The sequence below is a fragment of the Phalacrocorax carbo genome, chromosome 1, assembly GCF_963921805.1.
Source record: "Phalacrocorax carbo chromosome 1, bPhaCar2.1, whole genome shotgun sequence".
Classification (NCBI taxonomy): domain Eukaryota; kingdom Metazoa; phylum Chordata; class Aves; order Suliformes; family Phalacrocoracidae; genus Phalacrocorax; species Phalacrocorax carbo.
The window spans coordinates 197,103,349-197,111,347 of record NC_087513.1 but is presented as its reverse complement, the minus strand read 5'-3'; the positions used below and the strand labels follow the sequence as shown (position 1 = coordinate 197,111,347).

Genomic DNA, 7,999 nt, shown 5'->3' with positions numbered 1-7,999 from the left:
ATAACGGTGAGTTCAGTTTGGAGAGCTGGAATCCAACTCTCCACTACCCATGTGGGATGGAACGATTTGCTGGAAAATGGCAATTCTTATTGAAAAAGTTTATGGACGGTGTAATTTCTGTTCCATATACAGCCAATACTCCCACTCTTTTCAACCAAATACTTCTGTGTGCTCTGCTCGGATCTGCTAGCTCTTTCAAGCTGTGAGTTGTTCTTTTGTTCTCCAAGTCCCTTCTCGTCCAACAATTCCTGCAGTGTTTCCCTTATTTCCTGCTTTCACTCATGCATATTTGTACTCATTAAAATACCTTATAAATTAAAATCCCTTCCTCAACAGCTCATTTTCTAACCTCCATAAGGCAGCCAAATTCCTCCTCTGTATCCATCATCTCAATTTCACATCCATTTCCTCCCAGGCTGCATAAAATTTTGGCTTCCCCAAACCCCTTCTCCCATCATTCTCTTCACCTTCTAAAACCCTGCCTTTGCCCACTTAGACATTTTCTCCTTTGTTGCCTTTCCCTGCACCTTCCTCCTTTCCAGTTATCCCACTGGCATTCACTCTCCTCTGAACACCCTTGTTGTAACAGTTGTCAGAAAAAAAACACATTTATCACTTCCCAATCTGCAAGTCACTCTTCTTCTCTGTCATGGGCAACTGTACTGTTTGCCTCCCAGATCTCTTTTTCTTCTCCCAAACTTCCCAAACCCATATTCCCCCAACCTCCCCCTGCTCCTTTCGTGCTCTCCACGACCTCTGTCCGGCCCCAGCCCCCACCACACACCCCAGAGCCCTCCAGGAAAAGCCCTCCCACACTGATGCCCCCGGACCGCCGCGGCACAGGGCGAGGGCGCGGCGGGGCCGGGCCCGACCGTCCGCGACCCCCGCGCACGCGCACTCTGCGGAGCGCCAAGCGGGGCGGGAGCGCCCCGCGGGGACGCCGGCGGCTGCCCCCTGCGCTCACTGACTGCCCTGCCCTGCCCTCCTCTGCTCTTCCCGCCGCCGGCGGCTGGCCCCGGGGACCCTCCACCCGCGAAAGACGGGGAGACATGGCTGCGACTCGGTGGGGGGGCGCGGCGGCGCTCGGAGTGAGCCCCCTGTACTTCCCAGAGCCGGGCCCTGCCAGAGCCACGGAGCTGCTGCCGGTGGGGCGGCGGGGCCGCGCCGGGCGCCTGTTGCCACGGGAAGAGCGGGAGCTGCGGCGGACGCGCGCGGCCCCTCGCCCCCCGCCGCCGTGTGGCCATGGGGGGGAGCTGGTCCCACCTCCCTCACAGCGGCCGGGCGAGGAGGCAGCCGCCGGCGCGGGAAGAGGGGCTTCGGGGCTTCTCCCTGGCCGCTCTGTGTCCGCACGGCGGCGTCGGGAGGAGGGACGGAGGGAGGGAGGGCACAGCTCGTTTCCCGCCCCCTGCTCGGTCTCTTCTCCTCCCTCTCCCCGTTCCTCCTTCCCTCCCCGCCGCACCGGCGAGGCTGGGAGAGCGGCGCCCGCCCAGCGCCCGGGGCTGCCGCCCCGCCAGGACGGGGGAAGGAGGCGCTGCCTGCGGGGAGGAGGCTGGATGAAGGCTTGCGCCTCAGGGCGGGTTGGCCAGCCCCTCGGGCATGAAGGGGACCGCGGGGAGTCTGCCCTGCCCTGCAGCCGAGCGGGGACATCAGGTAACAGCCCCGCGCGCTTCGCTCCCGTCCCGTCCCGTCCCGACCCGCCTCAAGTGCCGGGAGCGGGCAAGTGTCATCTGAAAAGCTGCCCTCCCAGCGCTTGCCGAGGGGCGAAGGGCAGCGGGGGAGGGTGAGGAGGGAGCCCTCGGTGCAGGGTTGCACATCTGCTTAGTGCCGATCTCGGCAAGACCCTCTTGGTGCTGTAGAAACTCAGTCGCGCCCCTGAGGCTGTGCTTTTCGCGCCGCGGGGAGGCGCGGAGGGCTGGGGGGCGTTCGTGCCGCCGGGGTCCCGCGGCTCCGCGCCCGCGTTCGGCGGCGGCCGGCGGGCAGTTCCCGGCGGGGGAGGGTCCGCGGCGCGGGAGGGGGGGCTTCGCTGGGAGGCGTGCGGCGCGGCTGCCCCTGGGCAGTGGGTGCCGCGGCTGCCCTTCGCGGGGCAGGAGCGGTGCCGCCAGCGCGTCGCTGAACTTGTTTCACTTTTGCGTCCTCGGCTGCCGTTTGTTACTGAGAGGTAGGATGTGGGCATCTTTAACAGTGGCATTTTAGTCTTCTGTGAAATTTGCTTCCCTCCTTGTGTCAGCTTAAATATGTTTAGGAAAAGAAAACTAACAAAACCTTACCAGAAAAAAAAATGCATAGCAATACACCTGAGACTTAAGTATATGTGTTGTGTTGTATGACACAACTGTAAATCACTGCTGCTCTTTCTGAATCACACTTTGGGGCTTTTTAACTGAACATTTGTGGATTAAGTATAAACTTTTAATTAAATATGTGGATTATCATTTACCCTATTGGAGATTAAATCCTGCTTTAAATGTTTCACAGTCATTTCCCCCTCTCCCCTTTCTTCATAGTTTATATAAAGGACAATAAGTCTGATTCGTATTTTTTGTTTAGTTCTTCTAAAATCATTTAAGGAATAAAAAGTGAACAGGGTGCCCCACAGAGGTTCTAGGTACCTTTGTTATAAAGTAGTAAAAAAAATCGAACCCTTTTAAAGAAAAACAAACAAAAATTTTATACCCTCAGAAGTCCCCTTTCTCTCCAGCCCAGATAAAGAGCTCTACACTGCAAACTGCTCTGAGAATGAAACGATTCCAGCAGTTTCAAATAAGGCAAGGTCCCTTTCACAGAGAATGTTCTGCACTAACTCCCTTGGTTAAATACGAGAGAATCTACCTTAAGAATTACCAGATGCAGTTCTGTTTTGCTTTCAGATTTTTCAACAACCAAGATTATTCTACAATTTTTGTTGCAAAGCCAAAAGAGAAATTTAAATGCAATGAGCTTAATTTCACTAGATCAGAAAAGCCTGTATAGCTTTTTGGTTTTTGGATTTTTTTTATTAATATAAAAAATTTGGAACCAAATTTAGAGGAGCATTCAAAAGCAGATGAGATTAAGGAGCATACATCTGTTTCTGCAGGTAATGGCAATGGTTGTTTGTTGGACATTGATAAGGCACTCTACTTAGGGTGATTTTCAGCCTGGGACTTTTCTTAATAAACACATAGTTGTATTCCCTAAGAAGGTCTGTCACAGTTAATGACCCAATGCAGCTTGGAAACTGCTTTATGTATGCTCAGTTTTTTATTAATGGACTTTTATATTGCATTAAGCTGAGAGAGGGCTGAGGAAAGAGAAGTATAGGCATGTATAAACCTTGATATGCTTCCAACATTTGTGTGTTTTGTTCTTTGGTGGTGGGGTTTGGGTTTTTTTCATTGTAATATAACACCTCTCGGCTTTCATGCAAGTCATGTGAGCAGATTTTTTTAAACATACGAAAAAAATTTGTATTGTAAAATGTTCTGTAGTATTTACTTCCTTAAAAAGATAGATACGACTAGGGCATTATAATTTTTCTTGACAGGGTGACAGTTAAAACTTGGTTTGCATAGAAGCGAGCACGTGTAGTGCATTAACAGAAGGTGTAGTCCTAAACTGTCGTTGACTAACTTTTCAACATGTTTTTGTGAAAGTGAATATATTGCTTGTAAAATGGCTGTTAGGATGTAACTAAGAGGTAAGGAGGCATTAATGTAGTGATCTAGAGTCTAATTTAAGATTTTGAGTATGGATTTAATATTTGGGTACCTATGGATTTAGTGCTTAGTTCTGTAAACTGGTATGTGCGTTAATTTTCTTCATATCAGCATCTGAGTTAAACTCACAAAAGTACTGTTGATGCAGCAGTGCTTAAGCTACAGAGAGGTGGAGTGTGGAATCTTGTCTTTTATAACATCCTGAAGCAAAATGCTTTGTTTGCTAATAAGCTTTCTGTTCTGATAACATGTCCAAATTGTATGTAGCTATTGCTATCAAAAGCTGAGCTCGTGTTAGGAGTCAGGAGCTTAAAGATAACTGTGTTGAACAAATGTTCTTTTACAGCATGTGAAATCTTAAGCAGTGAAAATGGCCAGGTGAAGCAAGGGATGCATATAAAATGCCATTAAGGTATGGAAGTGTGGGAAGTTTGGTAAAAGGAGGAAAAAAAAAAAAAGAAGGATTTTAGAAATTGGGGGTTTTTTGGACATGAACTTTTGCCATAAAAACTAAGTTGCCAGCTTTTGAAGATAAGAGATACCTTGAGGATTTAGGGTAAAGGTATATCTGGACAAACAGTTGACGTATTTGCTTTTACCTGAAAACTGTGGTTGCACATATGGCATTTTTCTTGTACTTCTGTTTACAAACCTTGTACTGCTATACTTCTAAAGCCTTTTTTTGAAGGCTTCTCTTGAATCATGATAGAAAATTTGTTACTTTGTTGTTAAACCTGTCTGGTGTGGTGGGACTAGGTAAATTCATGGTTAAATTGGTTTACATAGTGTAGTGTGTCTGTAGAAGCAAGAGATTGATACAAAATGGAATCCTGACTAAAGAAAATTCCATCTTGGTGACCAGATCATCACCCAGGCACTGAGGAGTTCTGTAGAAGCTGGAAATCTGTAGAAAGTGAGAGCTAGCTTTTAGGAAAGGATTCCTTCTGGTGGTCACAAACAAGTAGTAGTCCTGCAGAACAAGCAGAGTCAGCTTTCGCTTTGCATGCCCATTCTGGGTGTTTTCCCTGTCTTCTGTTATATCTCTACTCAGTCTTTTCTCAACTGAAAGGCTCCTAAATCTTTAATTTTTCCTTTTATCCTAATTCTTTAATTTTTCCTTTTATCCTAATTCTTTAATTTTTCCTTTTATCCTAATTCTTTAATTTTTCCTTTTATCCTAATTCTTTAATTTTTCCTTTTATGTCACCTTTTCTAGACCTCCAGTAGTTAATATTTTTTGCTGAATTCCTTTCAGTTCTTCTGTATTCCTTAGGCAGAGTACCTGCTATAAAAAATAAAGGTGTAGCCTTACCAACAAGTAAACTGTAAAGATCAGTTTACACTTCAAGGCAGTGTGTTGTCTTTTATGCAAGAATATTCTATTGCTGATCACTTCTAGCTCTTGGTAACCAGCCACCAAAATACCATTTGAAGAATATCTACATAGTATTTGTCCTCATCCTGTATTTTCTCAGTTGATTATTCTTAGCTAAACTATTTACCTTCTTGAATTGCATCTTAATTTTCTCCTAGATCATGTCTTCAGTTTAGCATGATTATTCTGAATTTTAGTGCTGTGTACTAGGAATTCTAGCTCTGGCTTCTAGCTGTCCTTGGCTAATGTCATGCTCAGATTCGACAAGTATACTCTGTCATTTAAGTTATTAATAAAGTGATAAGTATTATCTATCAAGACGCATCAGAGGAGAAAGTCTTCTGGTTTGTAAATGAATTGGTAATAATGATTCTCTGAATATGGTATTGTAACCTATTTTTAAAATAAAATCATTGCAATGGGTTTCAGGCTGTAGGTACTATATGAGTGCATAAACGTGGGTATTGTTGGCTGTTACCAACTATTATAAAACCTGAAGTAGGAGTAGTACATATTTCTGTTGTAAAGGTTTTGTTACAAAACATCACAGCTTTCAAGGAAAGAAAGTGCTTTTGAGGCTTCTAGTTTAGAAATTATTTTTAATACAATAATTTTCACTGAGCAACCAACTACTTTTTCCTGAATGTGAGGTCAAAATATGCCTGGGCAATGTACCTTGCAATCCTATAATGTGAACTGTTTGTAATTGCTGCCCACAAATCTCTCAAATACACAAGGTAATATAAGTGCTAGTTTTCAGTTTCTGACAATTATTCATAGTAAGTGACTTTAGTCAGCAAATAATGGGGAATAATATGTCAAATTACTGAGCTGTTTGATAACTACTATGTTTTAGATAATTTCTAAAGGTCATGCAAGGTCAACATTTATACACAGTTATGAAAACATGAGAGGAAAACTACCTATAATATTAAAAAACCCCAATTCACTGTTAGGGTGTATGTCCCTGAAAATCTTAGCAATCTGAAGTCTCTTAACATCAAATGTAATGCAATGACTATTTGTTAAATTTACCTGCTTTCTGCTAATACGTGGAGGTTTAGATTTAACAGAGTGATACTGAACATCTAATTATCTTTTTTTCCACTTCAGCGGAGAGACTCACCATGATGCTCCAAATTAATATATTTGTCAATATTGCTGTTAAGTCACATAACAGCCTCTGAAATTGAAGAATTATTTTGTAAACCGCAACATATGTAAATAATACAAAAATGCCCAAATTACTAATTTGTGGTTTGCATTAAGCATTGGCTACTTCAGAATATGAACATTTATCATAAACAATTCTGAAAGCTTCATAATACCATGTCTGTATAAACCTGGAGAGACGGCTTCTCTTTGTTTTCTAAGAGTTGATCTATGGAATTTGGATTTTGTATAGTGAACACCATTACTTTATTATCATAAAAAGTTACTGGTAAAAACATGTTTGTGTGGTAGAGAAGTAGATAGCTTTTAGAATAGAAGAGTTTTGAAGAAAAAGTTTCAAGATTAAAGAAATTGTACAATGTGTACAAAACAAGCATGGATTAATTAAAATTATGAAGCAGCATGTATATATATTTATGATAAACCCAGAAATTGGCTTATATTGTGGTAAAAACTCCATTATTTGATTTCAGAAACAAGGAAATTCTTTGCAGAAATATCTGGCAGTTTCTTGAAAATAAAGTTATTTGTGAAAAATGTAATATGTGAAAAATCACGGCATAATACTGTTTCCCTGGCTTGATTTCTTTATACACAACACTTCTTGAGGCTATGAAGTTTTGCCAGTAGATTTTTGCTAGGAGATTTAAAGATGCTTGTATTTTTAATACATATTTTTCAGAGGTGCATATGCACATAAATAAAAAGCACGTAGTGTTTTCCTGGTGCCAGTTTCAAAATCTGCAAGTATTTGAATCAAACGCCAAGAAAAAAGAATTGAAATGGAAAGATCTGGCTGATGAAATAATTTTTTTCTGGAATCTCACACTCCACTCTCAAAAACAAACTCCCCAAAATAATTTCAGAAAGAAGGCTGTAGGCAGTCTTGAAAAGGCTATGGTAGCAGCCGTTGTGTAAGTCCAGAGATGTCCTGACACCTCCTCGTTGTTGGAGCTGACATTGTGTTCTGAAGCCTTCTATTTAGAAAGAAGGTTCAGTTTTTCAAAAACTAAACCAGTTTAGAAAACTGGCCAGAGTCGCCTTTTTTTTCTGAAGTGCATGGTCATATTATTACTGCTCTTGGGACATTCATTGTTGGATGACCTGTGTTCTTCACAGACCTAGAAGGAAGTCAAGCCCAGTTACCTACATTATTAGAGGTCTTCTCAGGATCTTTTCAGGCATGTGATGAGTTCACTAAGCCTTGTAGACAATGGGATCTCCTTTTTCCCTTAGTTCCCTTAGTTCATCAGCTGGCTAATGCAAGGTCATCCCAGAAAGTTCTTCGATTGCTTTCGTCAGTGCAAGACAAGTCAAATTGAAGAACCTTAATGGTCTTGTCAGTGTGAAGAATAGTCTCCTGTTCCTATCAGTCTATAAAATTATTTGAAGCCATTATAGACACCCATGTTGTGATTCCACCAGATGCATCATAATGGCCTGAAACCATTGGGTATTGGTGGGAAGAAACATTGTGGTTGGGGAATTACTTCTGTGTGTATGTATGGTATATCTGGTAGTGTCTGGTATGTGTGCTGTATGGTAGCGTGCATATTCCTCGTGCTTCGTATTCTCCAACTAACATTTTATGGTAAGTTCACTCATGGCAGCTGCTTGAGCATTGAGCAATTATTCCTTCAGACATCAGGGCTTCATTTTTCTGTGAGTTTAACCAAACTCATGACAGTGTGCTTCTTCACTTATCCCAGTCAGTGAAAATATGGATGCTTACTGCATAGGTTGGGACTTGTCTGGA

General features: G+C 43.0%; 1 protein-coding gene across 6 annotated transcripts in view; it reads left to right on the top strand.

The window, feature by feature from the left end:
* Positions 1 to 1,363: 1,363 nt before the first annotated feature.
* Positions 1,364 to 7,999, top strand: part of SGCG (sarcoglycan gamma) — a 144,729-nt gene continuing 138,093 nt past the window's right edge. For 2 of the 6 annotated variants that reach the window (XM_064441152.1, XM_064441151.1), the window contains exon 1: positions 1,364 to 1,650. The gene's annotated coding sequence lies outside the window, so the exon portion shown is untranslated. Of the gene's footprint in view, positions 1,651 to 1,677; positions 1,781 to 2,083; positions 2,159 to 7,999 lie in introns of those variants that run through there. The other 4 variants (XM_064441150.1, XM_064441149.1, XM_064441154.1 and 1 more) reach the window with 4 other exon arrangements.